Below are 17,352 nucleotides of genomic sequence, written 5' to 3' on the forward strand. Positions count from 1 at the left end.
AATGTCTGTGCGGCAGCGAATGCAGTTCCAAGGGACAGTGAAAACCAGGTAGACCTTTCAGTGCTTGCAGTATTCGTGTGGGCGCAATCGCTGGACGTTTCGAATTTGGCAGCCGGGCTCTGCCAGAGTCACATAGGCATTGTTGCATCATAACCAACCAAGGCTTTTGCAGAGCGCGAATGTCTGTGCGGCAGCGAATGCAGTTCCAAGGGACAGTGAAAACCAGGTAGAGCTTTCAGTGCTGGCAGCTTTCGTGTGGGCGCAATCGCTAGACGTTTCGAATTTGGCAGCCGGGCTCTGCCAGAGTCACATAGGCATTGGTGCATCATAACCAACCAAGGCATTTGAAGAGCGCGAATGTCTGTGCGGCAGCGAATGCAGTTCCAAGGGACAGTGAAAACCCGGTAGACCTTTCAGTGCTGGCAGCTTTCGTGTGGGCGCAATCGCTGGACGTTTCGAATTTGGCAGCCGGGCTCTGCGACAGTCACGTAGGCATTGTTGCATCATAACCAACCAAGGCATTTGCAGAGCACGAATGTCTGTGCGGCAGCGAATGCAGTTCCAAGGGACAGTAAAAACCAAGTAGAGCTTTCAGTGCTGGCAGCTTTCGTGTGGGCGCAATCGCTGGACGTTGAGAATTTGGCAGCCGGGCTCTGCCAGAGTCACATAGGCATTGTTGCATCATAACCAACCAAGGCATTTTCAGAGCACGAATGTCTGTGCGGCAGCGAATGCAGTTCCAAGGGACAGTGAAAACCAGGTAGACCTTTCAGTGCTGGCAGCTTTCGTGTGGGCGCAATCGCTGGACGTTGAGAATTTGGCAGCCGGGCTCTGCGACAGTCACATAGGCATTGTTGCATCATAACCAACCAAGGCATTTGCAGAACACGAATGTCTGTGCGGCAGCGAATGCAGTTGCAAGGGACAGTGAAAACCAGGTAGAGCTTGCAGTGCTGGCAGCTTTCGTGTGGGTGCAATCGCTGGACGTTTCGAATTTTGCAGCCGGGCTCTGCGACAGTCACGTAGGCATTGTTGCATCATAACCAACCAAGGCATTTTCAGAGCGCGAATGTCTGTGCGGCAGCGAATGCAGTTCCAAGGGACAGTGAAAACCAGGTAGAGCTTGCAGTGCTGGCAGCTTTCGTGTGGGCGCAATCGCTGGACGTTTCAAATTTGGCAGCCCGGCTCTGCGACAGTCACATAGGCATTGTTGCATCATAACCAACCAAGGCATTTGCAGAGCACGAATGTCTGTGCGGCAGCGAATGCAGTTCCAAGGGACAGTGAAAACCAGGTAGACCTCTCAGTGCTGGCAGCTTTCGTGTGGGCGCAATCGCTGGACGTTGAGAATTTGGCAGCCGGGCTCTGCCAGAGTCACATAGGCATTGTTGCATCATAACCAACCAAGGCTTTTGCAGAGCGCGAATGTCTGTGCGGCAGCGAATGCAGTTCCAAGGGACAGTGAAAACCAGGTAGAGCTTTCAGTGCTGGCAGCTTTCGTGTGGGCGCAATCGCTAGACGTTTCGAATTTGGCAGTCGGGCTCTGCCAGAGTCACATAGGCATTGTTGCATCATAACCAACCAAGGCATTTGAAGAGCGCGAATGTCTGTGCGGCAGCGAATGCAGTTCCAAGGGACAGTGAAAACCCGGTAGACCTTTCAGTGCTGGCAGCTTTCGTGTGGGCGCAATCGCTGGACGTTTCGAATTTGGCAGCCGGGCTCTGCGACAGTCACGTAGTCATTGTTGCATCATAACCAACCAAGGCATTTGCAGAGCACGAATGTCTGTGCGGCAGCGAATGCAGTTCCAAGGGACAGTAAAAACCAGGTAGAGCTTTCAGTGCTGGCAGCTTTCGTGTGGGCGCAATCGCTGGACGTTGAGAATTTGGCAGCCGGGCTCTGCCAGAGTCACATAGGCATTGTTGCATCATAACCAACCAAGGCATTTTCAGAGCACGAATGTCTGTGCGGCAGCGAATGCAGATCCAAGGGACAGTGAAAACCAGGTAGACCTTTCAGTGCTGGCAGCTTTCGTGTGGGCGCAATCGCTGGACGTTGAGAATTTGGCAGCCGGGCTCTGCGACAGTCACATAGGCATTGTTGCATCATAACCAACCAAGGCATTTGCAGAGCGCGAATGTCTGTGCGGCAGCGAATGCAGTTCCAAGGGACAGTGAAAACCAGGTAGAGCTTGCAGTGCTGGCAGCTTTCGTGTGGGTGCAATCGCTGGACGTTTCGAATTTTGCAGCCGGGCCCTGCGACAGTCACGTAGGCATTGTTGCATCATAACCAACCAAGGCTTTTGCAGAGCGCGAATGTCTGTGCGGCAGCGAATGCAGTTCCAAGGGACAGTGAAAACCAGGTAGAGCTTGCAGTGCTGGCAGCTTTCGTGTGGGCGCAATCGCTGGACGTTTCGAATTTGGCAGCCGGGCTCTGCCAGAGTCACATAGGCATTGTTACATCATAACCAACCAGGGCATTTGCAGAGCGCGAATGTCTGTGCGGCAGCGAATGCAGTTCCAAGGGACAGTGAAAACCAGGTAGACCTTTCAGTGCTGGCAGTATTCGTGTGGGCGCAATCGCTGGACGTTGAGAATTTGGCAGCCGGGCTCTGCCAGAGTCACATAGGCATTGTTGCATCATAACCAACCAAGGCTTTTGCAGAGCGCGAATGTCTGTGCGGCAGCGAATGCAGTACCAAGGGACAGTGAAAACCCAGTATACCTTTCAGTGCTGGCAGCTTTCGTGTGGGCGCAATCGCTAGACGTTTCGAATTTGGCAGCCGGGCTCTGCGACAGTCACGTAGGCATTGTTGCATCATAACCAACCAAGGCATTTGCAGAGCACGAATGTCTGTGCGGCAGCGAATGCAGTTCCAAGGGACAGTAAAAACCAGGTAGAGCTTTCACTGCTGGCAGCTTTCGTGTGGGCGCAATCGCTGGACGTTGAGAATTTGGCAGCCGGGCTCTGCCAGAGTCACATAGGCATTGTTGCATCATAACCAACCAAAGCTCTTGCGGAGCGCGAATGTCTGTGCGGCAGCGAATGCAGTTCCAAGGGACAGTGAAAACCAGGTAGACCTTTCAGTGCTGGCAGCTTTCGTGTGGGCGCAATCGCTGGACGTTGAGAATTTGGCAGCCGGGCTCTGCCAGAGTCACATAGGCATTGTTGCATCATAACCAACCAAGGCTTTTGCAGAGCGCGAATGTCTGTGCGGCAGCGAATGCAGTTCCAAGGGACAGTGAAAACCAGGTAGAGCTTTCAGTGCTGGCAGCTTTCGTGTGGGCGCAATCGCTGGACGTTGAGAATTTGGCAGCCGGGCTCTGCGACAGTCACATAGGCATTGTTGCATCATAACCAACCAAGGCATTTGCAGAGCGCGAATGTCTGTGCGGCAGCGAATGCAGTTCCAAGGGACAGTGAAAACCCGGTAGACCTTTCAGTGCTGGCAGCTTTCGTGTGGGCGCAATCGCTGGACGTTTCGAATTTGGCAGCCGGGCTCTGCGACAGTCACGTAGGCATTGTTGCATCATAACCAACCAAGGCTTTTGCAGAGCGCGAATGTCTGTGCGGCAGCGAATGCAGTTCCAAGGGACAGTGAAAACCAGGTAGACCTTTCAGTGCTTGCAGTATTCGTGTGGGCGCAATCGCTGGACGTTTCGAATTTGGCAGCCGGGCTCTGCCAGAGTCACATAGGCATTGTTGCATCATAACCAACCAAGGCTTTTGCAGAGCGCGAATGTCTGTGCGGCAGCGAATGCAGTTCCAAGGGACAGTGAAAACCAGGTAGAGCTTTCAGTGCTGGCAGCTTTCGTGTGGGCGCAATCGCTAGACGTTTCGAATTTGGCAGCCGGGCTCTGCCAGAGTCACATAGGCATTGGTGCATCATAACCAACCAAGGCATTTGAAGAGCGCGAATGTCTGTGCGGCAGCGAATGCAGTTCCAAGGGACAGTGAAAACCCGGTAGACCTTTCAGTGCTGGCAGCTTTCGTGTGGGCGCAATCGCTGGACGTTTCGAATTTGGCAGCCGGGCTCTGCGACAGTCACGTAGGCATTGTTGCATCATAACCAACCAAGGCATTTGCAGAGCACGAATGTCTGTGCGGCAGCGAATGCAGTTCCAAGGGACAGTAAAAACCAAGTAGAGCTTTCAGTGCTGGCAGCTTTCGTGTGGGCGCAATCGCTGGACGTTGAGAATTTGGCAGCCGGGCTCTGCCAGAGTCACATAGGCATTGTTGCATCATAACCAACCAAGGCATTTTCAGAGCACGAATGTCTGTGCGGCAGCGAATGCAGTTCCAAGGGACAGTGAAAACCAGGTAGACCTTTCAGTGCTGGCAGCTTTCGTGTGGGCGCAATCGCTGGACGTTGAGAATTTGGCAGCCGGGCTCTGCGACAGTCACATAGGCATTGTTGCATCATAACCAACCAAGGCATTTGCAGAACACGAATGTCTGTGCGGCAGCGAATGCAGTTGCAAGGGACAGTGAAAACCAGGTAGAGCTTGCAGTGCTGGCAGCTTTCGTGTGGGTGCAATCGCTGGACGTTTCGAATTTTGCAGCCGGGCTCTGCGACAGTCACGTAGGCATTGTTGCATCATAACCAACCAAGGCATTTTCAGAGCGCGAATGTCTGTGCGGCAGCGAATGCAGTTCCAAGGGACAGTGAAAACCAGGTAGAGCTTGCAGTGCTGGCAGCTTTCGTGTGGGCGCAATCGCTGGACGTTTCAAATTTGGCAGCCCGGCTCTGCGACAGTCACATAGGCATTGTTGCATCATAACCAACCAAGGCATTTGCAGAGCACGAATGTCTGTGCGGCAGCGAATGCAGTTCCAAGGGACAGTGAAAACCAGGTAGACCTCTCAGTGCTGGCAGCTTTCGTGTGGGCGCAATCGCTGGACGTTGAGAATTTGGCAGCCGGGCTCTGCCAGAGTCACATAGGCATTGTTGCATCATAACCAACCAAGGCTTTTGCAGAGCGCGAATGTCTGTGCGGCAGCGAATGCAGTTCCAAGGGACAGTGAAAACCAGGTAGAGCTTTCAGTGCTGGCAGCTTTCGTGTGGGCGCAATCGCTAGACGTTTCGAATTTGGCAGCCGGGCTCTGCCAGAGTCACATAGGCATTGTTGCATCATAACCAACCAAGGCATTTGAAGAGCGCGAATGTCTGTGCGGCAGCGAATGCAGTTCCAAGGGACAGTGAAAACCCGGTAGACCTTTCAGTGCTGGCAGCTTTCGTGTGGGCGCAATCGCTGGACGTTTCGAATTTGGCAGCCGGGCTCTGCGACAGTCACGTAGGCATTGTTGCATCATAACCAACCAAGGCATTTGCAGAGCACGAATGTCTGTGCGGCAGCGAATGCAGTTCCAAGGGACAGTAAAAACCAGGTAGAGCTTTCAGTGCTGGCAGCTTTCGTGTGGGCGCAATCGCTGGACGTTGAGAATTTGGCAGCCGGGCTCTGCCAGAGTCACATAGGCATTGTTGCATCATAACCAACCAAGGCATTTTCAGAGCACGAATGTCTGTGCGGCAGCGAATGCAGATCCAAGGGACAGTGAAAACCAGGTAGACCTTTCAGTGCTGGCAGCTTTCGTGTGGGCGCAATCGCTGGACGTTGAGAATTTGGCAGCCGGGCTCTGCGACAGTCACATAGGCATTGTTGCATCATAACCAACCAAGGCATTTGCAGAACACGAATGTCTGTGCGGCAGCGAATGCAGTTCCAAGGGACAGTGAAAACCAGGTAGAGCTTGCAGTGCTGGCAGCTTTCGTGTGGGTGCAATCGCTGGACGTTTCGAATTTTGCAGCCGGGCCCTGCGACAGTCACGTAGGCATTGTTGCATCATAACCAACCAAGGCTTTTGCAGAGCGCGAATGTCTGTGCGGCAGCGAATGCAGTTCCAAGGGACAGTGAAAACCAGGTAGAGCTTGCAGTGCTGGCAGCTTTCGTGTGGGCGCAATCGCTGGACGTTTCAAATTTGGCAGCCCGGCTCTGCGACAGTCACATAGGCATTGTTGCATCATAACCAACCAAGGCATTTGCAGAGCACGAATGTCTGTGCGGCAGCGAATGCAGTTCCAAGGGACAGTAAAAACCAAGTAGAGCTTTCAGTGCTGGCAGCTTTCGTGTGGGCGCAATCGCTGGACGTTGAGAATTTGGCAGCCGGGCTCTGCCAGAGTCACATAGGCATTGTTGCATCATAACCAACCAAGGCATTTTCAGAGCACGAATGTCTGTGCGGCAGCGAATGCAGTTCCAAGGGACAGTGAAAACCAGGTAGAGCTTTCAGTGCTGGCAGCTTTCGTGTGGGCGCAATCGCTGGACGTTTCAAATTTGGCAGCCCGGCTCTGCGACAGTCACATAGGCATTGTTGCATCATAACCAACCAAGGCATTTGAAGAGCGCGAATGTCTGTGCGGCAGCGAATGCAGTTCCAAGGGACAGTGAAAACCCGGTAGACCTTTCAGTGCTGGCAGCTTTCGTGTGGGCGCAATCGCTGGACGTTTCAAATTTGGCAGCCCGGCTCTGCGACAGTCACATAGGCATTGTTGCATCATAACCAACCAAGGCATTTGCAGAGCACGAATGTCTGTGCGGCAGCGAATGCAGTTCCAAGGGACAGTGAAAACCAGGTAGACCTCTCAGTGCTGGCAGCTTTCGTGTGGGCGCAATCGCTGGACGTTGAGAATTTGGCAGCCGGGCTCTGCCAGAGTCACATAGGCATTGTTGCATCATAACCAACCAAGGCTTTTGCAGAGCGCGAATGTCTGTGCGGCAGCGAATGCAGTTCCAAGGGACAGTGAAAACCAGGTAGAGCTTTCAGTGCTGGCAGCTTTCGTGTGGGCGCAATCGCTAGACGTTTCGAATTTGGCAGCCGGGCTCTGCCAGAGTCACATAGGCATTGTTGCATCATAACCAACCAAGGCATTTGAAGAGCGCGAATGTCTGTGCGGCAGCGAATGCAGTTCCAAGGGACAGTGAAAACCCGGTAGACCTTTCAGTGCTGGCAGCTTTCGTGTGGGCGCAATCGCTGGACGTTTCGAATTTGGCAGCCGGGCTCTGCGACAGTCACGTAGGCATTGTTGCATCATAACCAACCAAGGCATTTGCAGAGCACGAATGTCTGTGCGGCAGCGAATGCAGTTCCAAGGGACAGTAAAAACCAGGTAGAGCTTTCAGTGCTGGCAGCTTTCGTGTGGGCGCAATCGCTGGACGTTGAGAATTTGGCAGCCGGGCTCTGCCAGAGTCACATAGGCATTGTTGCATCATAACCAACCAAGGCATTTTCAGAGCACGAATGTCTGTGCGGCAGCGAATGCAGATCCAAGGGACAGTGAAAACCAGGTAGACCTTTCAGTGCTGGCAGCTTTCGTGTGGGCGCAATCGCTGGACGTTGAGAATTTGGCAGCCGGGCTCTGCGACAGTCACATAGGCATTGTTGCATCATAACCAACCAAGGCATTTGCAGAACACGAATGTCTGTGCGGCAGCGAATGCAGTTCCAAGGGACAGTGAAAACCAGGTAGAGCTTGCAGTGCTGGCAGCTTTCGTGTGGGTGCAATCGCTGGACGTTTCGAATTTTGCAGCCGGGCCCTGCGACAGTCACGTAGGCATTGTTGCATCATAACCAACCAAGGCTTTTGCAGAGCGCGAATGTCTGTGCGGCAGCGAATGCAGTTCCAAGGGACAGTGAAAACCAGGTAGAGCTTGCAGTGCTGGCAGCTTTCGTGTGGGCGCAATCGCTGGACGTTTCAAATTTGGCAGCCCGGCTCTGCGACAGTCACATAGGCATTGTTGCATCATAACCAACCAAGGCATTTGCAGAGCACGAATGTCTGTGCGGCAGCGAATGCAGTTCCAAGGGACAGTGAAAACCAGGTAGACCTCTCAGTGCTGGCAGCTTTCGTGTGGGCGCAATCGCTGGACGTTGAGAATTTGGCAGCCGGGCTCTGCCAGAGTCACATAGGCATTGTTGCATCATAACCAACCAAGGCTTTTGCAGAGCGCGAATGTCTGTGCGGCAGCGAATGCAGTTCCAAGGGACAGTGAAAACCAGGTAGACCTTTCAGTGCTGGCAGCTTTCGTGTGGGCGCAATCGCTGGACGTTTCGAATTTGGCAGCCGGGCTCTGCCAGAGTCACATAGGCATTGTTGCATCAAAACCAACCAAGGCATTTGCAGAGCACGAATGTCTCTGCGGCAGCGAATGCAGTTCCAAGGGACAGTGAAAACCAGGTAGACCTTTCAGTGCTGGCAGTATTCGTGTGGGCGCAATCGCTGGACGTTTCGAATTTGGCAGCCGGGCTCTGCGATAGTCACATAGGCATTGTTACATCATAACCAACCAAAGCTCTTGCGGACCGCGAATGTCTGTGCGGCAGCGAATGCAGTTCCAAGGGACAGTGAAAACCAGGTAGACCTTTCAGTGCTTGCAGTATCCGTGTGGGCGCAATCGCTGGACGTTGAGAATTTGGCAGACGGGCTCTGCCAGAGTCACATAGGCATTGTTGCATCATAACCAACCAAGGCTTTTGCAGAGCGCGAATGTCTGTGCGGCAGCGAATGCAGTTCCAAGGGACAGTGAAAACCAGGTAGAGCTTGCAGTGCTGGCAGCTTTCGTGTGGGCGCAATCGCTGGACGTTGAGAATTTGGCAGCCGGGCTCGGCCAGAGTCACATAGGCATTGTTGCATCATAACCAACCAAGGCATTTTCAGAGCGCGAATGTCTGTGCGGCAGCGAATGCAGTTCCAAGGGACAGTGAAAACCAGGTAGAGCTTGCAGTGCTGGCAGCTTTCGTGTGGGCGCAATCGCTGGACGTTGAGAATTTGGCAGCCGGGCTCTGCGACAGTCACATAGGCATTGTTGCATCATAACCAACCAAGGCATTTGCAGAGCACGAATGTCTGTGCGGCAGCGAATGCAGTTCCAAGGGACAGTGAAAACCAGGTAGACCTTTCAGTGCTGGCAGCTTTCGTGTGGGCGCAATCGCTGGACGTTTCGAATTTGGCAGCCGGGCTCTGCCAGAGTCACATAGGCATTGTTACATCATAACCAACCAGGGCATTTGCAGAGCGCGAATGTCTGTGCGGCAGCGAATGCAGTTCCAAGGGACAGTGAAAACCAGGTAGACCTTTCAGTGCTGGCAGTATTCGTGTGGGCGCAATCGCTGGACGTTGAGAATTTGGCAGCCGGGCTCTGCCAGAGTCACATAGGCATTGTTGCATCATAACCAACCAAGGCATTTGCAGAGCGCGAATGTCTGTGCGGCAGCGAATGCAGTTCCAAGGGACAGTGAAAACCCGGTAGACCTTTCAGTGCTGGCAGCTTTCGTGTGGGCGCAATCGCTGGACGTTTCGAATTGGGCAGCCGGGCTCTGCGACAGTCACGTAGGCATTTTTGCATCATAACCAACCAAGGCATTTGCAGAGCACGAATGTCTGTGTGGCAGCGAATGCAGTTCCAAGGGACAGTAAAAACCAGGTAGAGCTTTCAGTGCTGGCAGCTTTCGTGTGGGCGCAATCGCTGGACGTTTCGAATTTGGCAGCCGGGCTCTGCCAGAGTCACATAGGCATTGTTGCATCATAACCAACCAAGGCATTTGCAGAGCACGAATGTCTGTGCGGCAGCGAATGCAGTTCCAAGGGACAGTGAAAACCAGGTAGACCTTTCAGTGCTGGCAGCTTTCGTGTGGGCGCAATCGCTGGACGTTGAGAATTTGGCAGCCGGGCTCTGCGACAGTCACGTAGGCATTGTTGCATCATAACCAACCAAGGCATTTGCAGAGCACGAATGTCTGTGCAGCAGCGAATGCAGTTCCAAGAGACAGTGAAAACCAGGTAGACCTCTCAGTGCTGGCAGTATTCGTGTGGGCGCAATCGCTGGACGTTGAGAATTTGGCAGCCGGGCTCTGCCAGAGTCACATAGGCATTGTTGCATCATAACCAACCAAGGCATTTTCAGAGCGCGAATGTCTGTGCGGCAGCGAATGCAGTTCCAAGGGACAGTGAAAACCAGGTAGACCTTTCAGTGCTGGCAGCTTTCGTGTGGGCGCAATCGCTGGACGTTTCGAATTTGGCAGCCGGACTCTGCCGGAGTCACATAGGCATTGTTGCATCATAACCAACCAAGGCATTTGCAGAGCATGAATGTCTGTGCGGCAGCGAATGCAGTTCCAAGGGACAGTGAAAACCAGGTAGACCTTTCAGTGCTGGCAGCTTTCGTGTGGGCGCAATCGCTGGACGTTTCGAATTTGGCAGCCGGGCTCTGCCAGAGTCACATAGGCATTGTTGCATCATAACCAACCAAAGCTCTTGCGGAGCGCGAATGTCTGTGCGGCAGCGAATGCAGTTCCAAGGGACAGTGAAAACCAGGTAGACCTTTCAGTGCTGGCAGCTTTCGTGTGGGCGCAATCGCTGGACGTTGAGAATTTGGCAGCCGGGCTCTGCCAGAGTCACATAGGCATTGTTGCATCATAACCAACCAAGGCTTTTGCAGAGCGCGAATGTCTGTGCGGCAGCGAATGCAGTTCCAAGGGACAGTGAAAACCCGGTAGACCTTTCAGTGCTGGCAGCTTTCGTGTGGGCGCAATCGCTGGACGTTTCGAATTTGGCAGCCGGGCTCTGCGACAGTCACGTAGGCATTGTTGCATCATAACCAACCAAGGCTTTTGCAGAGCGCGAATGTCTGTGCGGCAGCGAATGCAGTTCCAAGGGACAGTGAAAACCAGGTAGACCTTTCAGTGCTTGCAGTATTCGTGTGGGCGCAATCGCTGGACGTTGAGAATTTGGCAGCCCGGCTCTGCGACAGTCACATAGGCATTGTTGCATCATAACCAACCAAGGCATTTGCAGAGCACGAATGTCTGTGCGGCAGCGAATGCAGTTCCAAGGGACAGTGAAAACCAGGTAGACCTTTCAGTGTTGGCAGTATTCGTGTGGGCGCAATCGCTGGACGTTGAGAATTTGGCAGCCGGGCTCTGCCAGAGTCACATAGGCATTGTTGCATCATAACCAACCAAGGCATTTGCAGAGCGCGAATGTCTGTGCGGCAGCGAATGCAGTTCAAAGGGACAGTGAAAACCAGGTAGACCTTTCAGTCATGGCAGCTTTCGTGTGGGCGCAATCGCTGGACGTTGAGAATTTGGCAGCCCGGCTCTGCGACAGTCACATAGGCATTGTTGCATCATAACCAACCAAGGCATTTGCAGAGCACGAATGTCTGTGCGGCAGCGAATGCAGTTCCAAGGGACAGTGAAAACCAGGTAGAGCTTGCAGTGCTGGCAGCTTTCGTGTGGGCGCAATCGCTGGACGTTGAGAATTTGGCAGCCGGGCTCTGCCAGAGTCACATAGGCATTGTTGCATCATAACCAACCAAGGCTTTTGCAGAGCGCGAATGTCTGTGCGGCAGCGAATGCAGTTCCAAGGGACAGTGAAAACCCGGTAGACCTTTCAGTGCTGGCAGCTTTCGTGTGGGCGCAATCGCTGGACGTTTCGAATTTGCCAGCCGGGCTCTGCGACAGTCACGTAGGCATTGTTGCATCATAACCAACCAAGGCATTTGCAGAGCGCGAATGTCTGTGCGGCAGCGAATGCAGTTCCAAGGGACAGTGAAAACCAGGTAGACCTTTCAGTGCTGGCAGCTTTCTTGTGGGCGCAATCGCTGGACGTTTCGAATTTGGCAGCCGGGCTCTGCCAGAGTCACATAGGCATTGTTGCATCATAACCAACCAAGGCATTTGCAGAGCGCGAATGTCTGTGCGGCAGCGAATGCAGTTCCAAGGGACAGTGAAAACCAGGTAGACCTTTCAGTGCTGGCAGCTTTCGTGTGGGCGCAATCGCTGGACGTTGAGAATTTGGCAGCCGGGCTCTGCCAGAGTCACATAGGCATTGTTGCATCATAACCAACCAAGGCTTTTGCAGAGCGCGAATGTCTGTGCGGCAGCGAATGCAGTTCCAAGGGACAGTGAAAACCAGGTAGAGCTTGCAGTGCTGGCAGCTTTCGTGTGGGCGCAATCGCTGGACGTTGAGAATTTGGCAGCCGGGCTCTGGCAGAGTCACATAGGCATTGTTGCATCATAACCAACCAAGGCATTTTCAGAGCGCGAATGTCTGTGCGGCAGCGAATGCAGTTCCAAGGGACAGTGAAAACCAGGTAGAGCTTGCAGTGCTGGCAGCTTTCGTGTGGGCGCAATCGCTGGACGTTTCAAATTTGGCAGCCCGGCTCTGCGACAGTCACATAGGCATTGTTGCATCATAACCAACCAAGGCATTTGCAGAGCACGAATGTCTGTGCGGCAGCGAATGCAGTTCCAAGGGACAGTGAAAACCAGGTAGACCTCTCAGTGCTGGCAGTATTCGTGTGGGCGCAATCGCTGGACGTTTCGAATTTGGCAGCCGGGCTCTGCCAGAGTCACATAGGCATTGTTGCATCATAACCAACCAAGGCTTTTGCAGAGCGCGAATGTCTGTGCGGCAGCGAATGCAGTTCCAAGGGACAGTGAAAACCAGGTAGACCTTTCAGTGCTGGCAGCTTTCGTGTGGGCGCAATCGCTGGACGTTGAGAATTTGGCAGCCGGGCTCTGCCAGAGTCACATAGGCATTGTTGCATCATAACCAACCAAGGCATTTTCAGAGCGCGAATGTCTGTGCGGCAGCGAATGCAGTTCCAAGGGACAGTGAAAACCAGGTAGACCTTTCAGTGCTGGCAGCTTTCGTGTGGGCGCAATCGCTGGACGTTGAGAATTTGGCAGCCGGGCTCTGCGACAGTCACATAGGCATTGTTGCATCATAACCAACCAAGGCATTTGCAGAGCACGAATGTCTGTGCGGCAGCGAATGCAGTTCCAAGGGACAGTGAAAACCAGGTAGAGCTTTCAGTGCTGGCAGCTTTCGTGTGGGCGCAATCGCTGGACGTTTCGAATTTGGCAGCCGGGCTCTGCCAGAGTCACATAGGCATTGTTACATCATAACCAACCAGGGCATTTGCAGAGCGCGAATGTCTGTGCGGCAGCGAATGGAGTTCCAAGGGACAGTAAAAACCAGGTAGAGCTTTCAGTGCTGGCAGTATTCGTGTGGGCGCAATCGCTGGACGTTGAGAATTTGGCAGCCGGGCTCTGCCAGAGTCACATAGGCATTGTTGCATCATAACCAACCAAGGCTTTTGCAGAGCGCGAATGTCTGTGCGGCAGCGAATGCAGTTCCAAGGGACAGTAAAAACCAGGTAGACCTTTCAGTGCTGGCAGCTTTCGTGTGGGCGCAATCGCTGGACGTTTCGAATTTGGCAGCCGGGCTCTGCGACAGTCACGTAGGCATTGTTGCATCATAACCAACCAAGGCATTTGCAGAGCACGAATGTCTGTGCAGCAGCGAATGCAGTTCCAAGGGACAGTGAAAACCAGGTAGAGCTTGCAGTGCTGGCAGCTTTCGTGTGGGTGCAATCGCTGGACGTTGAGAATTTGGCAGCCGGGCTCTGGCAGAGTCACATAGGCATTGTTGCATCATAACCAACCAAGGCATTTTCAGAGCGCGAATGTCTGTGCGGCAGCGAATGCAGTTCCAAGGGACAGTGAAAACCAGGTAGAGCTTGCAGTGCTGGCAGCTTTCGTGTGGGCGCAATCGCTGGACGTTTCAAATTTGGCAGCCCGGCTCTGCGAGAGTCACATAGGCATTGTTGCATCATAACCAACCAAGGCATTTGCAGAGCACGAATGTCTGTGCGGCAGCGAATGCAGTTCCAAGGGACAGTGAAAACCAGGTAGACCTCTCAGTGCTGGCAGTATTCGTGTGGGCGCAATCGCTGGACGTTGAGAATTTGGCAGCCGGGCTCTGCCAGAGTCACATAGGCATTGTTGCATCATAACCAACCAAGGCATTTTCAGAGCGCGAATGTCTGTGCGGCAGCGAATGCAGTTCCAAGGGACAGTGAAAACCAGGTAGACCTTTCAGTGCTGGCAGCTTTCGTGTGGGCGCAATCGCTGGACGTTGAGAATTTGGCAGCCGGGCTCTGCCAGAGTCACATAGGCATTGTTGCATCATAACCAACCAAAGCTCTTGCGGAGCGCGAATGTCTGTGCGGCAGCGAATGCAGTTCCAAGGGACAGTGAAAACCAGGTAGACCTTTCAGTGCTGGCAGCTTTCGTGTGGGCGCAATCGCTGGACGTTGAGAATTTGGCAGCCGGGCTCTGCCAGAGTCACATAGGCATTGTTGCATCATAACCAACCAAGGCTTTTGCAGAGCGCGAATGTCTGTGCGGCAGCGAATGCAGTTCCAAGGGACAGTGAAAACCCGGTAGACCTTTCAGTGCTGGCAGCTTTCGTGTGGGCGCAATCGCTGGACGTTTCGAATTTGGCAGCCGGGCTCTGCCAGAGTCACATAGGCATTGTTGCATCATAACCAACCAAGGCTTTTACAGAGCGCGAATGTCTGTGCGGCAGCGAATGCAGTTCCAAGGGACAGTGAAAACCAGGTAGAGCTTTCAGTGCTGGCAGCTTTCGTGTGGGCGCAATCGCTGGACGTTGAGAATTTGGCAGCCGGGCTCTGGCAGAGTCACATAGGCATTGTTGCATCATAACCAACCAAGGCATTTTCAGAGCGCGAATGTCTGTGCGGCAGCGAATGCAGTTCCAAGGGACAGTGAAAACCAGGTAGAGCTTGCAGTGCTGGCAGCTTTCGTGTGGGCGCAATCGCTGGACGTTTCGAATTTGGCAGCCGGGCTCTGCGACAGTCACATAGGCATTGTTGCATCATAACCAACCAAGGCATTTGCAGAGCACGAATGTCTGTGCGGCAGCGAATGCAGTTCCAAGGGACAGTGAAAACCAGGTAGACCTTTCAGTGCTGGCAGTATTCGTGTGGGCGCAATCGCTGGACATTGAGAATTTGGCAGCCGGGCTCTGCCAGAGTCACATAGGCATTGTTGCATCATAACCAACCAAGGCATTTGCAGAGCGCGAATGTCTGTGCGGCAGCGAATGCAGTTCAAAGGGACAGTGAAAACCAGGTAGACCTTTCAGTCATGGCAGCTTTCGTGTGGGCGCAATCGCTGGACGTTGAGAATTTGGCAGCCGGGCTCTGCGACAGTCACATAGGCATTGTTGCATCATAACCAACCAAGGCATTTGCAGAGCACGAATGTCTGTGCGGCAGCGAATGCAGTTCCAAGGGACAGTGAAAACCAGGTAGAGCTTGCAGTGCTGGCAGCTTTCGTGTGGGCGCAATCGCTGGACGTTTCGAATTTGGCAGCCGGGCTCTGCCAGAGTCACATAGGCATTGTTGCATCATAACCAACCAAGGCTTTTGCAGAGCGCGAATGTCTGTGCGGCAGCGAATGCAGTTCCAAGGGACAGTGAAAACCCGGTAGACCTTTCAGTGCTGGCAGCTTTCGTGTGGGCGCAATCGCTGGACGTTTCGAATTTGGCAGCCGGGCTCTGCGATAGCCACATAGGCATTGGTACATCATAACCAACCAAAGCTCATGCGGAGCGCGAATGTCTGTGCGGCAGCGAATGCAGTTCCAAGGGACAGTGAAAACCAGGTAGACCTTTCAGTGCTTGCAGTATTCGTGTGGGCGCAATCGCTGGACGTTTCGAATTTGGCAGCCGGGCTCTGCCAGAGTCACATAGGCATTGTTGCATCATAACCAACCAAGGCTTTTGCAGAGCGCGAATGTCTGTGCGGCAGCGAATGCAGTTCCAAGGGACAGTGAAAACCAGGTAGAGCTTTCAGTGCTGGCAGCTTTCGTGTGGGCGCAATCGCTAGACGTTTCGAATTTGGCAGCCGGGCTCTGCCAGAGTCACATAGGCATTGTTGCATCATAACCAACCAAGGCATTTGAAGAGCGCGAATGTCTGTGCGGCAGCGAATGCAGTTCCAAGGGACAGTGAAAACCAGGTAGACCTTTCAGTGCTGGCAGTATTCGTGTGGGCGCAATCGCTGGACGTTGAGAATTTGGCAGCCGGGCTCTGCCAGAGTCACATAGGCATTGTTGCATCATAACCAACCAAGGCTTTTGCAGAGCGCGAATGTCTGTGCGGCAGCGAATGCAGTTCCAAGGGACAGTGAAAACCAGGTAGAGCTTGCAGTGCTGGCAGCTTTCGTGTGGGCGCAATCGCTGGACGTTGAGAATTTGGCAGCCGGGCTCTGGCAGAGTCACATAGGCATTGTTGCATCATAACCAACCAAGGCATTTTCAGAGCGCGAATGTCTGTGCGGCAGCGAATGCAGTTCCAAGGGACAGTGAAAACCAGGTAGAGCTTGCAGTGCTGGCAGCTTTCGTGTGGGCGCAATCGCTGGACGTTTCAAATTTGGCAGCCCGGCTCTGCGACAGTCACATAGGCATTGTTGCATCATAACCAACCAAGGCATTTGCAGAGCACGAATGTCTGTGCGGCAGCGAATGCAGTTCCAAGGGACAGTGAAAACCAGGTAGACCTCTCAGTGCTGGCAGTATTCGTGTGGGCGCAATCGCTGGACGTTTCGAATTTGGCAGCCGGGCTCTGCCAGAGTCACATAGGCATTGTTGCATCATAACCAACCAAGGCTTTTGCAGAGCGCGAATGTCTGTGCGGCAGCGAATGCAGTTCCAAGGGACAGTGAAAACCAGGTAGACCTTTCAGTGCTGGCAGCTTTCGTGTGGGCGCAATCGCTGGACGTTGAGAATTTGGCAGCCGGGCTCTGCCAGAGTCACATAGGCATTGTTGCATCATAACCAACCAAGGCATTTTCAGAGCGCGAATGTCTGTGCGGCAGCGAATGCAGTTCCAAGGGACAGTGAAAACCAGGTAGAGGTTGCAGTGCTGGCAGCTTTCGTGTGGGCGCAATCGCTGGACGTTGAGAATTTGGCAGCCGGGCTCTGCCAGAGTCACATAGGCATTGTTACATCATAACCAACCAGGGCATTTGCAGAGCGCGAATGTCTGTGCGGCAGCGAATGCAGTTCCAAGGGACAGTGAAAACCAGGTAGACCTTTCAGTGCTGGCAGCTTTCGTGTGGGCGCAATCGCTGGACGTTGAGAATTTGGCAGCCGGGCTCTGCCAGAGTCACATAGGCATTGTTGCATCATAACCAACCAAGGCTTTTGCAGAGCGCGAATGTCTGTGCGGCAGCGAATGCAGTTCCAAGGGACAGTGAAAACCCGGTAGACCTTTCAGTGCTGGCAGCTTTCGTGTGGGCGCAATCGCTGGACGTTTCGAATTTGGCAGCCGGGCTCTGCCAGAGTCACATAGGCATTGTTGCATCATAACCAACCAAGGCTTTTGCAGAGCGCGAATGTCTGTGCGGCAGCGAATGCAGTTCCAAGGGACAGTGAAAACCAGGTAGAGCTTTCAGTGCTGGCAGCTTTCGTGTGGGCGCA

Source organism: Mycteria americana, unplaced genomic scaffold, assembly GCF_035582795.1.
Source record: "Mycteria americana isolate JAX WOST 10 ecotype Jacksonville Zoo and Gardens unplaced genomic scaffold, USCA_MyAme_1.0 Scaffold_38, whole genome shotgun sequence".
NCBI classification, from domain to species: domain Eukaryota; kingdom Metazoa; phylum Chordata; class Aves; order Ciconiiformes; family Ciconiidae; genus Mycteria; species Mycteria americana.